Source organism: Pelodiscus sinensis, chromosome 14 (genome assembly GCF_052426305.1).
Source record: "Pelodiscus sinensis isolate ZL-2025 chromosome 14, ASM5242630v1, whole genome shotgun sequence".
Taxonomy (NCBI): Eukaryota; Metazoa; Chordata; order Testudines; family Trionychidae; genus Pelodiscus; species Pelodiscus sinensis.
The window spans coordinates 19994746-20018280 of NC_143065.1; the positions used below are offsets into that span (position 1 = coordinate 19994746).

Genomic DNA, 23535 nt, shown 5'->3' on the forward strand with positions numbered 1-23535 from the left:
CGCCTCTTCCTGGGACCAGGCTGGCAGCTCCCGGGAGCCTGCCCAGGTCCGCAAGAGGCAGGCGCCCGCCTGGTCTAGTGCAGACATCGTAGACCTCATCCACGATCTCCACACTAGGCACAGGAAAGTGGCCGGCTTGGGCAGGAGAGCTGCCAGCCTGGCCACCCAAGAGCAAGTTGGCATGAAAATCAAGGTGGTCCACTGAGACCCCCGACCCTGAGCCCTGAGCTTACAATGGCCGTCCTGGGTCAGACCAAAGGTCCATCTAGCCCAGTAGCCTGTCTGCCGACAGTGGCCAACACTAGATACCCTGGAGGGGATGGACCGAAGACAATGACCAAGTCATTTGTCTCGTGCCATCCATCTCCAGCCTTCCACAAACAGAGGCCAGGGACACCACTCCTACCCCCTGGCTAATAGCACTCCATGGACCCAACCTCCATGACTTTATCTCACTTCTCTTTAAACTCTGTTCTAGTTGTAGCCTTCACAGCCTCCTGCAGCAAGGAGTTCCACAGGTTGACTATTTGCTTTGTGAAGAAGAACTTTCTGTTGTTAGTTTGAAGCCTGCTACCCATTCATTTCATTTGGTGTCCTTTAGTCCTTCTATTATGGGAACTAATGAAGAACTTTTCTTTATGCACCCTCTCCACACCACTCATGCTTTTATAGACCTCTATCATATCCCCCCTCAGTCTCCTCTTTTGTAAGCTGAGAAGTCCCAGTCTCTTTAGCCTCTCTTCATATGAGACCTGTTCCCAACCCCTGATCATTTTAGTTGCCCTCCCCTCTCCCAGCCTCTCTCTTCCACTCTCCCACCTCCTTTTCCCATTCTCCCCCAGTTTTGTTCAATAAAGACAGATTCCATTTTGGAAGATACATTATCTTTATTTTGTACATCAAGAAGAGGGGCTAGGGAAGGGTAAGTGGAAGGAGGTGAGGGAGGAATGGGGCACGAGCCCCCGATGGGGAGGACTGAGCTGGCTCTGCGGGCTTCTGGGGGTGGAAGCTCTCCTGCAGCCCCTCGATTGACCCCCCCTCCGGATGGCAGCCTGCAGCAAGTGCAGCTGGGCTGATGGCCGAGTGCTGCGATGTGCCGAGTGTGGGCACTCAGGGCACTCCAGGCCAGGACTGCTTTGCAAGAGGGGAACCCCTGAGAACTGTCTGTCCGGGGTGGGGGTTGGGTCCCTTTAAGCACAGCCTTTGGCTATCCTGAGGCAGCAGCTCCACACTCTAAGTCCTAATATGATGACCTGCCGGCACTGCTTCCAGCCAGCCTTAACCTCGGTTCAGAGACCACTCAGTGTGGACATGCTAGTTCGAATTAGCAAAATGCTAAATCGAACTAGTTTTTAAGTCTAGATGCGCTAATTTGAATTAGCTTAGTTCAAATTAGTGCTGTAGTTTACCACTAAAGAGATTAGAGTCTAAGAGCCACATTTTATGGGTCCAAAGGGGGATTGTAGAGAAAGCTTCACTGGCTCTTGAATTGCTTATGTTATAGGCCAGCCACAATTGTAGTCATTCCATTTAGTGGAATGCAGGGACTGCTCCTCTCACGAGTCCCTCAGGTATTCAGATAAACATTGCCCCGAAAGCAGTAGGGCGGAGTTGGTTCCGTGGCCCCTTTGGGTGAGGCTATATATGAGTGAGTCTACACATTCCCTCTTAGCACCAAATCACTCAGGGAAGGATTGTGTTTGCCTGGGACAGAATTTCTCTCTGATCTCCTCTGGGGATAACACAGTTTCACACTGCTTCCAGTGCAGACACTATTGAACAAAACACACACAGGCAAGACAAAACATGGTGACCCAGTGCATGTAAGAGATATGGAAGAAGAGGTCAAATGTACTGCAGGTTGAATTTTATCAACAGATTAGTAGCTTTTTGAGGAGAGGGGACCATATTAGCTCCAATCATCTTTCATTTAACTTGATCACTGGGACAGATAACCTTTCCAACAGCTGATTTTTAACAATGACTATTATTATTTTGGTCAGATTCTTACAGCTAATCTTACGCAGGCCTCCACTTTTGTCCTTCTACCATTTGCACATGTTACAATAGGAATAGCTTAGATCAGGCCCAATTCCACATTTTCTTCAATGCTTGGCAGATTCTTCACTGAACATCACTTGGTCAGACTGAGAAAGGAGAAATCTTGGTTAAGTGCTGCAATATTTGCCAATTTAAATCAATCAGTAGAAGTTTTGCCTGAATATGGGCAGAGTAAGGACTGCAACATCTGACCACAGTTCTTTCTTGAGGCCTAGCTGTGTGGTCTTGCAGTGGCTTTAAGGGATACAAATTGCTCTCCTCCCCATCCCCTAATTTAGCCTACCTAACCCTTGAGTTTGGGTACATAGGGGTAAGAAGATGCTGATACCTCTCTACTCCCTCTCTTGCCCCCTAAGCTGGTGGATATGGAAGGTGGGGACTTAAAATAGCTTTGGGTCTGCCTCCTCAATATGTCATCTTACACCACAACTGAATTAGCATGGGATGGCATCAGCAGCTGGGAGGAGACCTATGGAGAAATCTGCTATTCATTCCAAGAAGATGCAGACTACTTCCTCCTGGAGTCTGGGGAAGTAGCAATGGAATTGTAGCTCTTTCTGTGCCCCTTAAATAGGGCAGAGTACAATTGCTCAAATTAGGTTTCAGTATTTTCAGGGAAATATTGTAAGCTTTCTAATAGATTTTCAAAGTCATGCTTTCTTTCTAATGTCTTGAGGGTATGTCTACACAGCAGGGCTAAAGCCGCAATAAGCTACACAACCCGAGATAAGCTACGCAATTGACCTACGCAATTGACCTAAGTCGAAATAGCTTATTTCAGCTTTTGGCATTGTCTACGCAGCAGGAAGTCCGAGAAAAAGCACTCTTCCACCGACTTACAGGGGTCAGAGTAAAACCTCCAGCTCAACATTATGCTAATATTATGTCAAAATAACTGCTTGCTGTGTGGACATGGACTATGTTATTTCGGAATAATGTCAGTTATTCCGAAATAACGCTGCTGTGTGGACATAGCCTGAGTGATTACAGTGATAGTCTAAACATTCTGAATTATATTCTGATCCACCACCAGGTTCTCTTTGTCTTAAATGGGAACTTGGTGTCAGAATGACAGAAGACTCTGGTCCTTTTTGTTTACAGTAGTATGCAAATGAAAGATAGGAAGAAAAGCAAGAGGCCGTATGGCTGCATCAGGAACTTTTTAATGACTTAAAAATCACAGGGAAATACTACAAAAAGTAGAAAAAATCCTAGTATGAGTAAAAAAGAATAGCACAAGCCTGTGTGCATAAAATCAGGCATGCTAAGGCACAAATGAGTTACAGCTAGAAAGAAACATAAAGGGCAAAAACAAGAGATTCTGTAAATACATTAGGAGCAAGAGGAAGATGAAGGAAATTCTATGTCCACTACTTTGTGGGAATGGAGAGTTAACAGCAGAAAACAGCAAAAAGGTTGAGGTGTGTAATGTCTATTTTGCTTTAGTCTTCACTCAACAAGTTAATTGCAAACACACTTAAAAGTAACAAAAGGGAGGAAGGACACTAGATAGAAAAGATAAAGAACAGGTTAAAGACTATTTAAATATTCATTCAAGTTGGCAGGTGATGTCATAGACAAAGTTCACCCTAGGATACTTTAGGTCACTAGTGGCCAATAATTTTTAATGGGGAGCCACTCCAAGATTTTGGTAAGTGGTCAAGGGCAGCACTTCTGGCAGGGGGGGGAGGTGGAGTCTGGGACAATGGGTGGGATGTAGAAGGGAGCTTGGGATAGAGGACTGCCGTGCAGGAAAGAGTGTGGGGTCTGAGAAGGAGTTTGGGTGAAGGAGGGGGTTGTGATCTGGGGGAGGGGTTGGGGTGCAGGAGAGGATTCTGACCTATGGGAGGCATGTAGGAGAGGATGCAGGGTCTGAGAAGAAGTTGTAACCTGGGAGAAGGGGGGAAAGTGGGTGCAGAGGATTTGGGTGGTGGTGTGAGGCAGGGGAATGGGGTTCAGGGTCAGGGCATCTGGCCTGGGGGAGGGATGCAGGATCTGGGAGAGAGTTGTAACCTGTAGGGGGCGGGGAGAGGCGATACAGAGGGTTTGTGTGGTGGTCTGGGGCAGGTAGTTGGGGGTAGAGAAGGACTGGGGTGTTAGAGGTAGGCTCTGCCTGGGAGATGTTTACCTAGGCAGCTCCCAGCCAACAGCTCTGCATGAACCTGAGACAGGATCCCTGCCTATGTGCTGTGCAGGTTGCTCCACGTGGCTCTGATCCAGCATAGGGATAGAGAGAGAGAGGGACTAAGGAAGCTTCATTCACTGCCCCTGCCTTAAGCAAAATTTCTCAGCTTCTACTGCCTGGAAACTGGCCAATGGGAGCTTGGGGATTTTGCTAGGCGGTAAGGACAACACACAAAACTTTCTCCTTCCTGCCCAGCTTGAGGAGCAATTAGCAGCCTGTTGTTTAAAGTGGGTGCAGTTGATCTGTAGTAAGGGTGCCAGCGAGGAGGCCACAAGCCAAATCCGGGGGCTTGGCAGGCCAGATCCGGCTCACTAGCCACATCTTGCCAACCCCTGCTTTAGGATCTTGCTGATGCTATCTCAGAACCAATACCGATTATCTTTGAGAACTCATGGAGGGCAGGTGAGGTCACAGAGGACTGGAAAAGAGCACACGTAATACCTATCTTTAAAAAGGGAATGAAAGTTGACCCAGAGGATAATAGTCCCGCCAGCCTAACTTTGAGACCTTTTAAGAGATGAGAAAAATTACTGAACAATCAGTTTGTATGCACCTAAATATAATAGAGTGCTGAATAATAGATAATATAGATTTAATGAGAACAAATCATGCCAAACCAATCTAATTTCTTTCTTTGACAGGGTTACTGGACTAATCAATGTTTCAGTGTGAAGGGAGCAAAGCAGTAGACATGATTTATCTTGATGTTAGTAAAGCTTTTGATACAGTTCCACATGACATAAGGAAACTAAGGAAATGTGGTTTAGATGGTATTACTATGAAGTAGATGCACAACTGGTTGAAAAATACACTGAGTTACCAGAGGTTAGCTGTCAAATTTGGAGGTTGTATCTGGTGAGGTCCTATAGTGTCTCTCTTGGGTCTAGAAATTATTCATTATTGACATTCATTAATGACTTGGATAATGAAATGAACGTGGTTATAAAATCTGCAGGTAACACATAGCTCGGAGAGGTTCCTAGCACTTTGTCGGACAGGATTAGAATTCACAATGACCTTGACAAGTTGTAGAATTGGTTTGAAATAAACAAGATGAAATACAATAAAAACAAGAGCATTGTAATCCTCTGATGAAGAAAACAATTAAATATACACCATGGGGACAGGCAATAGATCTGGAAGTTATGGAGGACAAATTGGAAAGAGTTCAGAGTAGAGCAAAAATGATAAAAGGTTTAGAAAACCTTACCTATGAGAAAAGATTATAAAAACTGAGCATGTTTAGTCTTGAGAAAAGAAGACTTTGAAGGAGGACCCGATAACACCATTCAAATATATATTAAGGACATTACAAAGATGACAGTAGTCAATTCCCCCTCCCCACCTCCACTGAATGTAGGTTTGATTTGCAGAAAGGGAAATTTGGTTTGGATATTAGAAAAAGCTTTCTAACTATAAGGAGAATTAAGCAGTGAAATAGAGTAGCTTGTTGGAACCTTTGTCTTTGGAGGTTTATAAGAACAGGTTAGACAAACACCTATCAATGGTGGATGAAAGGGAGAGTAGATGGCCTCTCAAGGTCCATTCCTGTCCTATATTTCTCTGATGCTATGTCAAGAAGTGTAATTCCAAAGACAGCACGCTAGGCAATATGTGGTATTAATATACATCAATATTAGAACTTCTGGACAAAAGCTAATGCCAATAAGCAATCACTTAACTGAATGGAGAGAAAAAATGATGCAGCTTATAGACTGAACTATAGTTTTCAGGTGATTACAAACTGCTAGATAGCCTGAAGCTATTGGTGTAGATCGTGTGTGTGTGTGTGTGTGTGTGTGTGTGTGTGTGAGAGAGAGAGAGAGAGAGAGAGAGAGAGAGATGGCACTAGATCCTGTGTGTGTGTGTGTGTGTGTGTGTGTGTGTGTGTATGATGGCATTAAAGATCTAGAAAGCCCTCTGCCCCCACCCCAAAATCCTCATTACAATTTCTTCTTTATTGCTTTAAAGACTAACAAGATGGTTTATTAGGTGATGAATTTCCATTCCAAATGGCTAAATGTAGTGCCTTGCATGTAGAATAGTAATAGAGATGTAGCCGTGTTAGTCTGGTCTTGCTGAAACAAAAGACAGAACTGCTGCATAATCCTGTCTTTTGTTTCAGCAATACCAGACTAACACGGCTACATCTCTATTACTATTCTCTATTGCTATGCAGCTTGCTTACTTCTGCCTAGTTTATTCCAATCACAGATCACGATGTTCACAAGTTCCATAACAGTCCCTGTAGTTGCTTTACTGCCACTTAATGTACAATAAATGCTGCACTGAGGTCTACCACAGAAAAACATTCACTCTTGTTCAAGTTATATTCTTCATCTTCTCCTATGGAACGAGGGGCATGTCTACATAGCAGGGCTAAAGCCAAAATAAACTATGCAACTTCAGCTACGTCAATTGCGTAGCTTAAGTTGAAATAGCTTATTTCGGCTTTTGGCACTGTCTACACAGCAGGAAATCTGAGGATATGTCTACACTACAGAGCTTTTTCAGAAAAACGGACTCTTGTCCAAAAAAACTTCACTTATGTCCACACTGCAATTGCATTCTTTCAAAAAAAAATCAAAAGAACACAGGGGTTTTCCTGACATTGGTAAACTCTATCTATGAGGAAGAAGCCTTTTTCTGAAAGACTTCTTTCGGAAAAAGCCGTGTGTGGATGGGGAAGTGGGAGTTCTTTCGAAAGAAGAGGAACCGTGAAAAAGCACAGGTGCCCTGGTGCCCACTCTATCCATAGTAATCACAGCTTAAATGTGTTCATTCAGTGTGGATGCACTTTGGCAGTGTGAGCGCTCTCTTTCTGAAGAAGTTTTTTCGGACGATCTCTTCCAGAAAAGCTTCTTCCAAAAGAAACCTGCAGTCTAGACATAGCCTGAGATAGAGCACTCTTCCTCCGACTTCCCTTACCCTTTGTAAAATGAGGGTTACAGGAGTCAGAGTAAGAAGTCCTCCAGCTGCTTGTAGTATAGATGTGGACTATGTTATTTTGGAATAACGTCAGTTCTTCTGAAATAACACTGCTGTAGAGAGGTACCCTAGATGTCTTATCTTGCTGCCTTTAACATTCCATGTAACCTTCCTCAATGATGTACTGTACAATTCAGCTCTAGCCTGTGCAATACTCTTCAGGAGGATTTTTTCTGTGGTAGTGTCTAAAAGAACTGCTTTGATTTCAGTTAGAAATAGCAGTTCCAACCTACAGAAGTTCAGAAGGCAAAGCCCAGTTGAGTAAATCAAGGGGCCAGAACTGAACAAGGGAGGAGCAGAAGAGCAGAAAGGACCACCAATGAACAAAGCCAGTCTGAGCACCAGATGAGAATCAAGCTCATGGAATAGCTGAAAAAAGTCTCATTGCTATTCAAGGGAGCTTAATTTTATATGCAACCTAGTAAGGCCCTCTTTTACAGTTATAGCATAATAAAAACATCTGCTTTCCTGTAAGGGTACATCTACACTAGCCCCCTAGTTCAAACTAGGGAGGCTAATGAGGGCGACGAAAATTGCTAATGAAGTGTGGGATTTAAATATCCCACGCTTGATTAGCATATTCCCGGCCAGTCGCCATTTTGGAAACTGACTAGCCTGAAGTAACTGCTCGCCTCTACACGTGGCAGAGAAGCGGGATTCCGAGATAAACCCCTTAGTTCGAATTAACTGTTACTCCTCGTGGAATGAGGTTTAACAGTTAATTCGAACTAAGGGGCTTACCTCAGAATCCTGCTTCTCTGCCGCGTGTAGACGCGGGCAGTTACTTCGGGCTAGTCAGTTTCCAAAATGGCAATCGGCCAGGATTATGCTAATCAAACGTGGGATATTTAAATTCCGCGCTTCATTAGTAATTTCGGTCGCCCTCATTAGCCTCCCTAGTTCGAACTAGGGGGCTAGTGTAGATGTACCCTTACAGGAAAGCAGATGTTTTTATTATGCTATAACTGTACCCTAAGAGAGATGGATGTGTCATTCATTTATGTTTTTTAAAAACTCTCAAAGGCAAAATAAAAACAATATAGTTGGTGGTGGTACAGAGAGATAATGCCTGGACTTTTTTTAAAGTGAATAATGTTCAAGGCTAAGTCAAGCTTTACCTGAGGTTTCCTACCAACACCAATTCCTGTAGTTCAAAGCAGCAAACACAGCTGTTCCAATCTGCTAAAAGGAACTATGTTTAATATTTGAAAATGGTTCACATCACTGGGGAAGTCATTCATCTTGGTATTGATGTAAACAGCCACTTTAGCTTGCCTCTGGAACAGGTGTTACATACTGACGAATAGCATCTGATTCAAAAATAAAACATCTCTATCTCCAGTAGAAAAAGCAAATCAAAGCACACAGAACAACAGCCTCCACTTATCAACATAGTGTTTTTTTCTTTTAAAATATTCTAGCCACCATACACTTTTGATATGTTCCCACTCCAGGATTATTTTTGTACGAATTCTAGTTTCTGAAAAATATATCAGTATCTAATGCAACCAAAATAAACATCCTGGATACTAAAAGTATCTTAATTTCAGCACAATAGTTTGTGATATAGTACTACACAGATCCTTAGCTGGTGTAAATTCTCATTGCTCTGTTGATTTCTAGAAAACTATGCAGATTTACATCAGCTGAGGCTCTGGCCCTATAATTACATACATTAACATTAGTTGGAGTTATATGATCAAATTCTTACCATTCTCTTTGAAAAACACTATTATAATCCTTAGTACATGTTGAACCTCTCTAATCCAGAACTCTCTCATCCAGAAACATCCATCGTTCGGAATGATTTTAGGACGCTGGATGTCCACTTTTCATGGATGTAGCCACATTTCCCATGGTCCCAAAAGGTTTGTTTACAGCCACCAGTCTTAGGTATCAGTGTTCTATGCTATTATTTAGCTCTGACTTACCCCTAAGGGTGTGTGTACATAGCAGAGCTTAACTTGAAATAAGCTATGCAAATTGAGCTACATCAATTGCATATCTTATTTTGAAATAGCTTTTTTCAAATAGTGAGTATCTATACAGCTTGTTTTGAAAAAGAGCGCTCTTCCTCCGACTTCCCTTATTCCTCATACAATGAGGGTTACAGGAGTCAGAGTAAGAAGTTCTCCAGCTTGACAGTATTTTCACACTATTTCGAAATAACTGCCTGCTGTGTAGATGTGGATTAAGTTATTTTGGAATAGCGCTAGTTATTTTGAAGTAGTGTTGACATTTAGAAGTACCCTAAATACCCTCTAACAGCCCAGTAAGCAGTGAAATGTTGGTTATGCTGCTAAACAATATTGATGACCTGTAGTCCAGAAATTTCTCTCGTTTGGAACTAGTCAGGTCCCCAGGGTGCCGGACTAGAGAGGTTCAACCTGTGGTCTCCTATTTCTGTTGCCTCAAAAGCAGGGGAATTCATGACCACTGTCGAATGTATTTTGCTTTTAGTGTAAAAACACTGGAGACCAATGGCTTGTGATGCCAACAGGATACATAAAATAATTCCATGTTACAATATTCATATTCAAGCAGCATAAGAACCCCTGATCCAGACAGGAATAAGAACATAAGAACAGCCATACAGACCAAAACTCCATCTAGCCCAGTATCCTTTCTTCCAATAGTGGCCAATACCACATGCCCCAGAAGGAATGAACAGAACAGGTAATCATCAAGAGATTCATCCCGTTACCCATTCCCAACTTCTGGCAGAGATTAGGGACACCATTCCTGCCCAGCCTAATAGCCATTGATGGACCAGATCCTGCAAGCTAAATACTGTAAAAGTCAAGGAAACCAAACTAGGTCTCAAAGAATGTACGGTCCTCTTGTTTTACAAATACAGCAAAAGATATCAACCTTAATGAAGAGTCCATGTTTTTCTTCACTATATTGCTAAATAAAACATCCAATACTCATACATATCAACTATATCCTATACATCCCATTTACTGGCATTATTTTAAACGTGAGATATATTGTGTTATAGCTCTATTAGTCACACTATTTGAATCTACAATTGCTTTAACTCATAAATGTCACACAACTTCTTGGCTGAGTCTACATTGGCAAGATTTAATGCAAAAGCGATTGCTTTTGCGCAAAATCTTGCCGCCTGTCTACACTGGCCACGAGTATTTGCGCAAGAAGCACTGATTTCATACAGTAGAACATCAGTGCTTCTTGCGCAAATACTCTGACGCTCCCACTCAGGGATAAGTCCTCTTGCGTAAGTGTTCTTGCACAAGAGGCCAGTGTAGACAGGTAACATCAATTTCTTGCGCAAGAAAGCCCGTTGACTAAAATGGCCATTGGAGCTTTCTTGCGAAAGAGAGCGTCTACACTGGCAGGGATGCTTTTGCGCCTGCCCGGGGCCGCAAGAGGCGGGCGCCCGCTTGGTTTAGTGCGGAGATCGTGGACCTCATCGAGGTTTGGGGGGAAGCCTCCAATGTCCACGATCTCCGCACTAGCCACAGGAACGTGGCTGTCTACGGCCGCATGGCTGACAGCCTGGCCGCCAGAGGCCACCAGCGGACCCGGGAGCAGGTCCGCTGCAAAATAAAGGACCTGCGGCAGTCCTACTCCCAGGCCTGCCTGCAAGGGTCCGACCCGGAGGCCTGCCCCCACTTTCAGGCCCTGGACCGCATCCTGGGGGCTCACGCCGTCCATGCCCCCCGGGTGGTCATCGACCCCGGGGCAGAAGGACCGGTCCTGGACACCGAGGAGGAGCTGCAGGATGCCACGAGCCTGGAGCCTGCCAGGAGCCTGCCCAGGACCCAGGACCCCTGAGAAACCCCACAGACAACATCTCCTGTGTCGTCCGAGGCCGGGGAGGCCTCCATCTGTGAGTACCATCATGCTCCCCTTATATGTAGGGGGGGGGTGAGGGGTAGAGGGAGCCCAGGGACCATGTGCCTGGGCCTTGCCCACCATAGAGCAGCAGCTGGGTGTCATGCAGGGGCCTTGGCCTTGCAGAGGGGGGCTGGGTTTCACCCACCTTGTCCCCAGGGAGAACTGACCGCTGCTCTTGTTTCACCACAGCTGCAGCACCTGGGACTGCAGGGCACACCACCCCACCTGCAACATCCACCCGCGCCCGGGCCAGCCGGCGTGCCAGAAACCAGGAGGACTACCAGCGGTGGCACCTCCGGTTCATGGAGCAGCTGCTCTGCAACCAGGAGCACTGGGTCGGGAGGACCTTCGGCTGCGCCAGCGGAGTGTGGATGTGCTGGAGGAGCAGGGCCGTGGCCTCAGAGGCCACCTCCAGACCCTGGTGGACCGGTTCCTGCCTCCTCCTGCTCTGGCTCGCTCTCGCTTCTCCTCCCACCCCTGCTGCCCCTGCTCCCTCTGCTGCCCCTGCTCCCTCTCCCACTTCCTCCGCACCCCCCGTCCCTCCTGACCCACCCTCCACACCTGCTCCCCCCCGAGGTCCCTGCACTCGCAGTGTTGTGAGACAGGAGAGCCAGCTGGACCCCCAAGCCTGAGCTTTCCCTTCCCTTCCTCCCCTTCTACCCCCTTCCAGCTCCCTCCTGCCAGGTTTCCCCCTCCCCTCTCTCACCCTCACTCCTCCCTCCCCCACCACAGTTATGTAAAATAAAGAGAGGGTTTTTTTGCCAAAACAGGTGTTTTTATTTGACATTAGGAAGGGTATGTCTACACTACAAAGTTAGTTCGAACTAACGGACGTTAGTTCGAACTAACTTTCATAGGCGCTACACTAGCACTCCGTTAGTTTGAATTTAATTCGAACTAACGGAGCGCTTAGTTTGAACTAGGTAATCCTCATTCCACGAGGATTAAACCTAGTTCGAACTAGCTAGTTCGAATTAAGGGGTGTGTAGCCCCTTAATTCAAACTAGTGGGAGGCTAGCCCTCCCCAGCTTTCCCTGGTGGCCACTCTGGCCAACACCAGGGAAACTCTACTGCCCCCCTCCTAGCCCCGGACCCCTTAAAGGGGCACGGGCTGGCTACGGTGCCCGTGCCAGGTGCAAGCCTGCCAGCACCCAGCCAGCAGACCCTGCACCTGGCACGGCTCGAGCCAGCCACCCGATGCCCCCCAGGCCTCCCCCTCTTCCCGGGACCAGACTGGCGGCTCCCAGGAGCTTGCCCGGGAACGCAAGAGGCGGGCACCCGCCTGGGCTAGTGAGGACATCGTGGACCTCGTCCACGATCTCTACACTAGGCACAGGAAAGTGGCCGGCTTAGGCAGGATAGCTGCCAGCATGGCCACCCAGGAGCAGGTGTGCAAGAGAATCAAGAGTGTCCACTGAGACCCCCGACCCTGAGCCCTGAGCTTACAATGGCCGTCCTGGGTCAGACCAAAGGTCCATCTAGCCCAGTAGCCTGTCTGCCGACAGCGGCCAACCCTAGGGACCCTGGAGGGGATGGACCGAAGACAATGCCAAGCCATTTGTCTCGTGCCATCCATCTCCAGCCTTCCACAAACAGAGGCCAGGGACACAATTTCTACTCCCTGGCTAATACCACTCCATGGACCCAACCTCCATGACTTGATCTCACTTCCCTTTAAACTTTGTTCTAGTTGTAGCCTTCACAGCCTCCTGCAGCAAGGAGTTCCACAGGTTGACTCTTTGCTTTGTGAAGAACAACTTTCTGTTACTAGTTTGAAGCCTGCTACCCATTCCTTTCCTTTGGTGTCCTCTAGTCCTTCTTTATGGGAACTAATGAAGAACTTTTCTGTAGGCAGCGTCTCCACCCAACTCCTGCTTTTAGAGACCTCTATCCTGTCCCCCCTCCGTCTTCTCTTTTGTAAGCTGAGAAGTCCCAGTCTCTTTAGCCTCTCTTCATATGGGACCTGTTCCCAACCCCTGATCATTTTAGTTGCCCTCCCCTCTCCCACCCTCTCTCTTCCCCTCTCCCACCTCCTTTTCCCAGTCTCCCCCAGTTTTGTTCAATAAAGACAGATTCCATTTTGGAAGACACTTTATCTTTATTTTGTACATCAAGAAGAGGGGCTAGGGAAGGGTAAGTGGAAGGAGGTGAGGGAGGAATGGGGCACGAGCCCCCGATGGGGAGGACTGGGCTGGCTCTGCAGGCTTGTGGGGGTAGAAGCTCTCCTGCAGCCCCCCAATTGCCCCCTGTCTCCAGATGGCAGCCTGTGGCAAGTGCAGCCGGTCTGATTGCCGAGTGCTGTGATGTGCCCAGTGTGGGTAGTCCGGGCAATCCAAGCCAGGACTGCTTTGCAAGCGGGGCACCCCTGAGAACTGTCTGTCCGGAGTGGGGGTCGGGTCCCTTTAAGCACAGCCCTCAGCTAGCCTGAGACAGCATCTCCACGCTCTAAGTCCTCCTCTGATGCCCTGCCGGCACTGCTTCCGGCCATCCTTAACCCCGCTTCAGGGTCCACTTAATGTGGACGTGCTAGTTCGAATTAGCAAAACGCTAATTCGAACTAGTTTTTAGTTCTAGATGCATTAGTTCGAGTTAACTAAGTTAGTTTGAATTAGCGCTGTAGTGTAGACATACCCGAATGCAGGTTAGGGAGGGGAAAGGGGAAAGGGGGGAGTGTGGAAGAAGGCCCCAGTGGGGCATGCAGGGAGAGTTCAGTCCTCCTCCTCCACCTGGAAGCTCTCCCGCAGGGCTTCCCGGATCCAGACGGCCCCCCGCTGGGCTTCCCGGATGGCGGCGGTGTGGGATGTTGTGCTCGGCGAGGTCGGGGCGGATGAGGAGGCACCTAAATCGGGCTTTCAGTCACCCAAAGGCCCCCTCAATGATGATGCAGGCCCTGGTCAGCCTGGCATTGAAGGCCTGGCGGGAGGGGTTGAGGTGCCCCGTGTAGGGCTTCATGAGGGGGTAGGAGGTAGGCCGCATCCCCCACCAGGCAGACGGGCATGTCCACGTCCCCGACCCTGATGTGGCGGTCGGGGAAGAAGGTGCTGGCCTGCAGCCTCTGGCACACGGAAGAGTTCCGGTACACCCTGGCGTCGTGTGCCTTGCCGGACCAGCCCACATTGATGTCCATGAACTGTCCCCGGTGGTCACACACGGCCTGCAGGAGGACGGAGAAGTACCCCTTGCGGTTCACGTACTGGGAGGCCTGGTGTTCCGGGGCACGGATGGGGATGTACGTCCCGTCGATGGCCCCCCCACAGTTGGGGAAGCCGAGGGCGCCGAACACCCGGATGACGGTGTCCGAGACGGCAAGGTGGACCACCCTGCAGAGCAGCACCCGGTTGATGGCCTTGACCACCTGCGGAGAGACACAGCAAAGCGCGAATCAGTGGGGCGCCCGGGTGGCTGGGAGTGCTCGTGCCCTGGCAGTGCCCTGTGCCCCACTCCCGGGAGCAACCCCCCTGGGCGGCGTGTAGTACGGCCGGGAGAGACCAGCCCCTCCGATGCGGGGCACTTTTGCTTCCTCTCCCTGACACCCCATTTTCCCTGGGGCGGCCCATCCCCTCCTTGCAGCCCCCCTCGCCCCCGGCCCAGTGGCCGGCAAGTGCCGTACCTGCATGAGCACCGCTCCGACGGTGGATCTCCCCACGCCGAACTGGTTCCCGACGGATCGGTAGCTGTCTGGCGTGGAGAGCTTCCAGAGGGCGATGGCCACATGCTTCTGGAGGGGGATGGCGGGCCTCATGCGAATGTCCCTTCTGCGCAGAACAGGGGCGAGCCACTCGCAGAGCTCCAGGAAGGTGTCCCTCTTCATCCTGAAGTTCTGGGTCCACTGTTGGTCTCCCCAGCGCTCCAGGATGATGCGGTCCCACCAGTCGGTGCTGGTGTCCAGACGCCAGATGCGGTGGGGCACGCCAGCACCCGGGCGCCGCCGCAGCTGCTCCATGGCCCCCAGGGTGGCCAGGCGGAGAGGCAGGGGGCTGACGTGCACCAGGTGGAACCAGGCAACCTCTAGTCATTGCTGGCAGGCTTGCAGCAGCAAGTCCATAAACTGCACCAGAAAGTGCAGGGTGAGCTCTGGCTCCATGTTGCCACCTGCGGCGGTGTCCCCGAAGGGAAGCACCGACACAGATGGGCGCAGAGAAAAACGCATTGCTGTCCCTCGGCGAGGTAGGCAAGCAAGCGGAAAAACTGAGAACCGGCTGTCCAGGGGGGTCCCTTTAAGCACGAGCTTCAGATAGCCTCAGACAGCAGCCACACAAAGCAACTACTGACCTGATGCCCTGCTGGAACCGATTTCAGCTGCCCTTAAATGCGCCCCTGCATCCAATCAGTGTGGACGCGCTAGTTCGAATTAGCAAAACGCTAATTTGAACTAGTTTTTAGTTCTAGATGCGCTAGTTCGAATTAACTAATTCGAACTAAGTTAGTTCGAATTAGCACTGTAGTGTAGACATACCCTTTGATGTTACAGCTCAGCTCTCAGTCAGCAGCCTTAGAGAACCACATGATATCTTATAGCTAAAAGGCTTGTGTGAGTGTGATATCTTTCACTTCCCTGGCATGCATTCTACAGCCTTTCTAGTTATTTCTTTTGAGCCTCAATTCTTGTTAACAGTAAACTTGAGTAGATGGGAGATCCGGCAAAGAAATTATGTCATATTTTGCCATTTTGTTATGTGAATATTGGGGATAATGCATTAGAACAACCACATAAATAAAAGTGACTATGGATTTTCAACACAAATTGATACAAATCAACAGTCCTGCTTAAATAAAACCCCAGATATACTACTAGCTATTGGCTTTACAGCACATCCATAGGGACAGATATACTACTACAGGGCTGGGCAAAATATGGCCCGGGGGCTGGAGCTGTACCACCAAGCCACTAGATCTGGCCCACAGACCACCCTGCCAGGACCCTCAAACACACACAGCTGCCATGGTTTAAAACACAGTCCCTGCGGCTCTCTGTTCCACAGGGAGGGGGAGGCTTTGTGCGATCTCCCTACCCCCAGCCAAATCCTCAACTCCAATTGGCCAGAAACAATTGGCCAATAAGAAGTGACCTCAGCCAATCTCTCAGCTCCTATTGGCTGGAAACAGCCAGCCAGTTGGAGCTGAGAGATTGGTCTGGAGAGACTGGGGCAGCACAAGCCACTTTCCCCACTTGGAGCTAAGAGCCACGTGGAGGCAGCCTGTATTTGCAAGCCAGTTGGGGCTGCAACTGGCAGGGAGCCCAGCCAGCCTTGGGTGCTGCAGCCTGCTGGCCAGGAGACACTTAGGCAAACTCCTCCCAGCTAGCACCTGCCTCTGGTAATCCCAGCCCCTCCTGTACCCCAACTCCCTACCCCAGATCACCATCCAAACCCTCAGCACCCTCTGCCCCAAGTGACAACTCCCTCCCAGACCCTGTATCCCCACCTAGCCTCCTCCCCTAGGCCAGAATCCTTTCCTGCACCTTCCCTGATCCTACACCCCAATCTCCTGACCCAGGTCACAACCCCCTCCTCCACCCAAACACCCTTTCAGACCCCACACCATCTCCTGCACTCCAGTCCCTTACCCCGTGCACCCTTCTGCACCCAACCTCCAACCTACATCCCACACCCTCTCCACAGAAAATTGCAGCCCTTGACAACTACCAAAATCTTGGAGTGGCCCCCCACCAAAAATTATTGCCCACCCCTGTACTGCTAGCTATTGACTTTACAGCACATCCAAAGGGACAGCTACATTTGAATTGTAGGGAGAGAGTTTTATGGATTTCCACTGCATTTCGGTAGTCTACCCAATGTTGTGGTACCTCAACAGAGATTATCATGCACAAAGATCCTCAGGCAAAACAGGAAATCTATAGAAATTATGAATTCCAATTTATTTTGACTTTAACAAAATGTAGCCACTTTTCTCTCCCCTCCCCCCGCCCAAACTCTGTATCTAAAGAGGACAGAGTTTTTAAGCACATATTTGGCTCTCAGTTTGCTTTAAGGATTAAGAAGCTAGTTAGAACCAATTTAGCACATTGTTGCTTTCTTTTCAGTTTTAGGTTCTTTGCAGCAATCTATGTGTTGCTGTGGTATCTTGTTAATTATTTTAATAAATATCAGTTTAATGAAAGCAATTACATAACAATCAACATTGGCAATTATTGCAGATAATGAGGTTCCAGTTTTGTGCTAGTCTGCTCATTATAACACTCAGAATTTACTGCCACAGGAGCATTACATTGGAGAAAACAACACCAAACGTCAAAATGATAATAGAATTGGCCTGTGCAAACCTAGAAGATTGTACATCTTACCTGTGTAGTTTTGCTATGATTTGGTAAGGAGCGCTGTAAATAAAATACAAATAAAAGTTTAATGATGGCAGTTGTTAAAGCATTGTCTGAGTGCCATTAAAGCAATGAGGTTACTCACATACAGTACTTAAACACAATTGGAGCTTTGGCTTATAAATTAGACTTAATCCAGATCATATAATTGGTTTGCACACCTAGAGTAAAAGATGTCAAAAATTAAATACAAATGAATGTACCATGTGTCATTGTAGTACCACTTTAGATTATTACTCATGCTCGCAGTTTTTGTTTGTTTTTGTCTGTTTGCTTTCACTTCATTCCATTTAGAAAGTGAAACTAAAGTAATCAATTTGCTTCTATCAGCTTCAGTTTCTGTTTGTCATGCACCAATTTCCTGCTTTGTGTATGTATTATCAGTCCTGCTGTGGAACACTCACATGGGCTGAGAAGTGTTTTATTTGAAATTTGTAAAATATTAACATACATGTGTTCTATATAAGTTTTTAGGGTACTATTTGCAAAAAGCATTGGAAGCCTCTTTGGTTAAAATTAGAGATGTTAAGGATGAATCGACTAGTCAACTAGTTGCTTCCCCTGCCTCTTGCTGCCTCTATCAGATAGAGGCAGCAAGAAGGGAGGGAAGAGGGGGTATTTCAAAGCGGCATTTCAAAGGGGCAGCACCACATAGCTGATCCCGGGCTCTGTGAGTCCCTAGCTGACCCCAGGCTCCATGCTGCGCTGTCGCTTTGAAACATTGTGGTGGCATTTCAAAAGGGCAGTGCTGCCCAAAGCCCATGTTTCAAAGAGGCAGCACCACCTTATCAACTAATTGAATAGTTGATGCAAAAATGCATTGACTATTCAATTAGTAAAATACACGATACTTAATATCCTTAGTTCAAATCCCACCTTTGCCTCATAAGGATTTGGCTTTTGAACAGAGATCTGCCACCTCTCAGGTGAGATCCTCAGACACTGGGCTATAGAATAAGACTCACTCATTATCTAGCCCAACTTCAGTAGGAGAGATTAAGGGAGAGCCACATCAGATTCTCATACCTCACTGGTTACAGTCAACTGAGAGGGTGGCAGATCCCTGTTCAAATCCCTTCTCCTTATCTAGCAGATGTGGGACTGGTAATTCACAGACAGTATCCTAGACACTAGGGCAGTAGTTTTCAAACTTTTTATGCTGAATACCCCTTTCTATATAACGTCATCTATCGCATCCTCCGCTCTGAGACAGGATCATCATATCCGTATAATTAGATTTCCAAGTCTTATTGAATAAAATGCTTTTTCTGCCATTACAGGATTTTTCTCATGTACCACAACTGCTTGCATAACCCTAGGGGTACATATGCCTCAATTTGAAAACCACAGCAGTAGGGTAAAGATTATAAAGGAGCTCCTCTTCCATGCTCCGGCTCTTTTGTGCAGTTAGGCAGCCACTAAGTATCCCTATTGACTCAGGCAACACATGCAAGTTAGGGGGAGGAGCACCCCATTTCATTGACTGCTCTGAAGCTTCAGCAGGAGAAAGACATCTAGGCACCTAGAGTGAGGCTCCAGTGCACCTCCTGAGAGACAGAAACCTTGGCTCATGGGGAGCTACTGCAAAAACTAGACACTAGATGACTAGGCACTAGATGTGGTTAAGCTCTTAGGGTATGTCTACACTTGCACCCTAGTTCGAAGTAGGGATGCAAATGCAGGCATTTGAAATAGTCAATGAAGTGGGGATTTAAATATCCTGCGCTTCATTAGCATGATCTCTCCGGTATGTTACTCCGATCAACAGCTGTTTCAAAAGTGAAAGTGCGCGCCGGGACACATTAGCTTGAACTAAACCCCTTGGTTCGAACTAACGTTACTCCTCAAAAAATAAGGAGTTACTCCTCAAAAAATGAGGAGTAATATTAGTTTGAACCAAGGGGTTTGGTTTGAACTAACGCGTCCCGGCGCGCACTTTCACTTTCAAAACAGCTGTTGATCGGAGTAACTCTCGGGCAAGATCATGCTAATGAAGCGTGGGATATTTAAATCCCTGCTTCATTGACTGTTTCGAATGCCTGCATTTGCATCCCTAGTCCGAACTAGAGTGCAAGCGTAGACATACCCTTACAGAGATAGGTGGCAACCTAGTGGGCATTTTCTAAGATTGCAGTGGAACCTAAAAACTGGATTTGGGTATGAGCTGCTAAGTACAGTGTTTTCCCATCCTTTTTTATTTTCAGATCCCTACAAAACTTCAAATGGAGGTGTGGACTGTTTTGGAAATCTTAGACATAGTTTGCACACCCCCTGAGTCCTCAGGGTATGTCTGCAGCTCAATCTGGGGGTGGGATTCCCATCTTAAGGACACACACCTGTTGCTTTCTGATCAAACTGCTGTGCTAAAAATAGAATGTAATGGCAGCAGCATAAAGGTCTAGCTGTCCCCAGCCTAGGCCCATTGCAACATGAGGTACACGTAAGTACCCTTGTGGATCTTGGTCTATGTCCCACTAACAATTACACCGAGAACTGGAAATATGGAGTGATCAAATCCAAAAGTGCATTTAAACTTGATGCAGTTACTTTATTCTATGAACACTGTGGATTGACTAACTCAAATAAATAATAAAAAAGGCTACTTGCCACGACAAAATGCAATTCAAATAAAAATATATTTTCAGTGTAAACAGCACATAATTATTTAGAGCACCAGTATTCTTTATACCGTTTTCTAGTAATCATGTGTTTCAAATTACCAACACAGCATGCCAAATAGACTATTTAATTTTTGGTCTAATGCACCTAGCTAGTCGATGGAATATATAAATGTCAGACAGCTAAAGCAAATACAAATTTTCATTACTTATAATGGTTAAATTGATGTAATATTGTCCCTGCTACTGTTGTTTCTCTGCATTAACAAAGCAAAGTTTCTAAATATTACCACTATTTAGCCTGTGCTGCTAAAATGTGTATGTTGCCTTTGTGGTATGTTGGCACAGAAATGAAGCACATGAAAGGTATTTTTTTATCTTAACATTCAAATCAGTTACTTAAAAACATATCTTTCCTGAACAAGCAGCATACAAATACCTGAAGCACTCCTGTTCATTGTATAGTCTCCATTGTTCATTGCTCCAAATTATAGGCCATTCTGTTAATAATTACTAAGGTGTAAATTCAGAAGAAGTCCAATGATATCATCAGCATGACTTTGGATATAAACCAATATGTTAGGAGAATCCAATATTAGTCTTAACCAAAGAGTGTGATCCACTCTTGACAGTTTTACTCATATAAGAAACCCTTACTCATATAACTAGTAACTCTAAAAGTGGCAGGACTGGATACAGGCAGTCCCCGGGTTACGTACAAGATAGGGACTGTAGGTTTGTTCTTAAGCTGAATTTGTATGTAAGTCGGAACTGGTACATATTGTAGGGGAAACTCTAGCCAAACATTTCTCCAGAGCTCAGTTTTATTCTCCCACACCTCACTTCCCTCAGTCCTTTATTCTCAAGCTGAGGTGTCTGCTGAGAAAAGCCGCTCCGCGTCTCCCTGGTCTGCTGGGGGGAGGGGGTGCTAGCTTCGCGTCTCCCTGGTCTGCTGGGGGGAAGCAGCTAGTGGGGTTGCCTCACCCCGTTTGTAAGTAGGGATCCGATGTAAGTCGGGAACTGCCTGTACTAAGAAAACATGCTGTGTATAATTATTACTTTATGGTGTGTATGGTACATAGTCTGATATGAAGCATATTGTATATTTGGCTCCTAGATAAAATAGTTTGCACTTATATTTTAATATAAACTCTGTTTGGGAGGTAACAGACAAAAACATTTTTAAAAGTAGTACTTAAACTTTAACAACATTTGTATTTTTCTTTTACAATCTGTGACACCATAACTAACATAATAAAGAGCATACAGTGTACAAAAAACTAAAATTCTGTCTCCCATATGGTTTACTTTTGCTCTGATTTCTATAGCAAATGTTAATTATTTACATTATAAGCTATTAATCAGAGCAGTGGCTTCGGATTCAGAACATTGTTCTCAGACATAGTGTATACAGGCAGTCCCCGGGTTACATGGATCCGACTTACATCGGATCCCTACTTACAAACGGGGTGAGGCAACCCCACACTAGCTGCTTCCCCCCAGCAGACCAGGGAGACGCGAAGCTAGCGCCCCCCCACAGCAGACCAGGAAGACGCGGAGCGGCTTTTCTCAGCAGACACCTCAGCTTGAGAATAAAGGACTGAGGGAAGTGAGGTGTGGGAGAATAAAACTGAGCTCTGGAGAAATGTTTGGCTAGAGTTTCCCCTACAATATGTACCAGTTCCAACTTACATACGAATTCAACTTAAGAACAAACCTACAGTCCCTATCTTGTACGTAACCCGGGGACTGTCTGTACTATAATGTTCCCTTGGTGTCTCTGCTACTGCTTAGTACGCATCTGCTACTTCTTAGTGATCTTTGATTTGATTTGTATGTAAATTTATGTGTCTTGAGAAATCCCAAGCAGCAGACAGGAAGCCATTGAAAGCGTTTATAAAATGTAACACAGTATGCAAATTTGAGTTTTCATTTTAAATGTATAAATATGTAATTTAATTCTCTGGATACCACAGTATCTATAGGAAGGAATTACTAGTCTGTAAGAAATAATCACAAACTCTGAGTGCTCAGAAAAATGTACATACTTGTTATGAACTGTCAAATATTCTACATAGAAAAATGCACTTCAAAATATTCAGAAATATTTTACTTGTAAACTAAAAAGCCATCTACACAAATGTCTATAATGTGGAAAAGGAAAATCCAATTTCTAATTTTTTATACCCCCATGCATTGTAAACCAATTCCATTTTTTATCACAGTCATCAGTTACACTTATTTCAAGTTATTTGGAAACTTAACGTTATCGACAGTGAATTGATCTACTCTTCCTTTATGTGCTAAATAAATGCATTTCCCACTTTACTTTTTTCATCTTTCCCACTCCTCTGAGTACATTGTGCAGGTGGTGCCTATAGTTCCTAGTTACACACTAAAACTTTTGAAAAGTTGTTACAGCAAAACTAATGTAGCACTATGTCTTACAGGTGAAAAATATTCTGGTATATATCTGAGACCTAGGGTCTGAGTCATCATCATGGCTTGACTTTGCGAACGAAGATCTAGGAAAGAAATCCACGTCTTCTGCAGGCACGCTGGTGGCTGATGAGGCCTATGCGGGACAGGCAGGTCCTGCCACAACGGCTGCAAATATAGGTCTGATCCGGGATAGGTGCTGAGGGGTCACGGTTCTTCTTCCTTCTCCTTTTGTCCTCCATACAGGCCCTGCGGGTATCTTCGAAGAAGGAGGTGGCCTGGTGGACTGTATGCCGCCAGGAGTTGTGATCAGCTGCTTGTGTTGCCCACTGACGGTGATCGATACAACAAGCAGTGAGGGACTTCTTCAGGGAGTCTTTGTACTGCTTTCGTGGTGCCCCTATGTCACGGTAGCCAGAGGACAGTTCCCCATACAGCACGATCTTGGGTAGGTGGTGGTTCTCCATCCTGGCGATGTGCCCTGCCCAGCGAAGCTGTATCTTGAGGACCATGGCCTCAATGCTAGTGACCTCCGCTAACTCGAGGACTTCAGTGTTGGCGACGAAGTCACTCCAATTAATACTGAGGATTGTGCGGAGGCAGCGCTGATGGAAACGCTCGAGGAGACTCAGATGACGATGGTACGTGACCCAGGACTCAGCACCATACAAGAGAGTGGTCAGCACAACAGCTTTGTAGGCGCTGACCTTCGTGTCTCTTTTGAGGTTGCTATTGTTCCAGACACGTTTGTATAGTCTGCCAAATGCACTGTTTGCCTTGGCCAGCCTGTTATCGACTTCTTTGTCGATCTTGGCGTCAGACGAGATCATGCACCCCAATTAGCTGAACTGGTGGACAACTTTCAGTTCTGTTTGTTCAGTGAAGATGCTTGGTGGATGGTGCTCCTCGTGGGGTGCGGGCTGATGAAGAACTTCAGTCTTCTTCAGGCTGACTTCAAGACCGCCATATACCGCTTTTAGAGCTTCATAGAATCCCCTGTAGTCGCCAGTATCAGCACAAAGCTGAGTTCTCACTGCGAGGTT

The 23535-nt window shown here is 46.5% G+C and overlaps 1 pseudogene; it reads right to left on the reverse strand.

Moving 5' to 3' along the window:
* LOC142818273 (uncharacterized) overlaps positions 1-23535 on the reverse strand; it is a 131867-nt pseudogene that overhangs the window by 75325 nt on the left and 33007 nt on the right.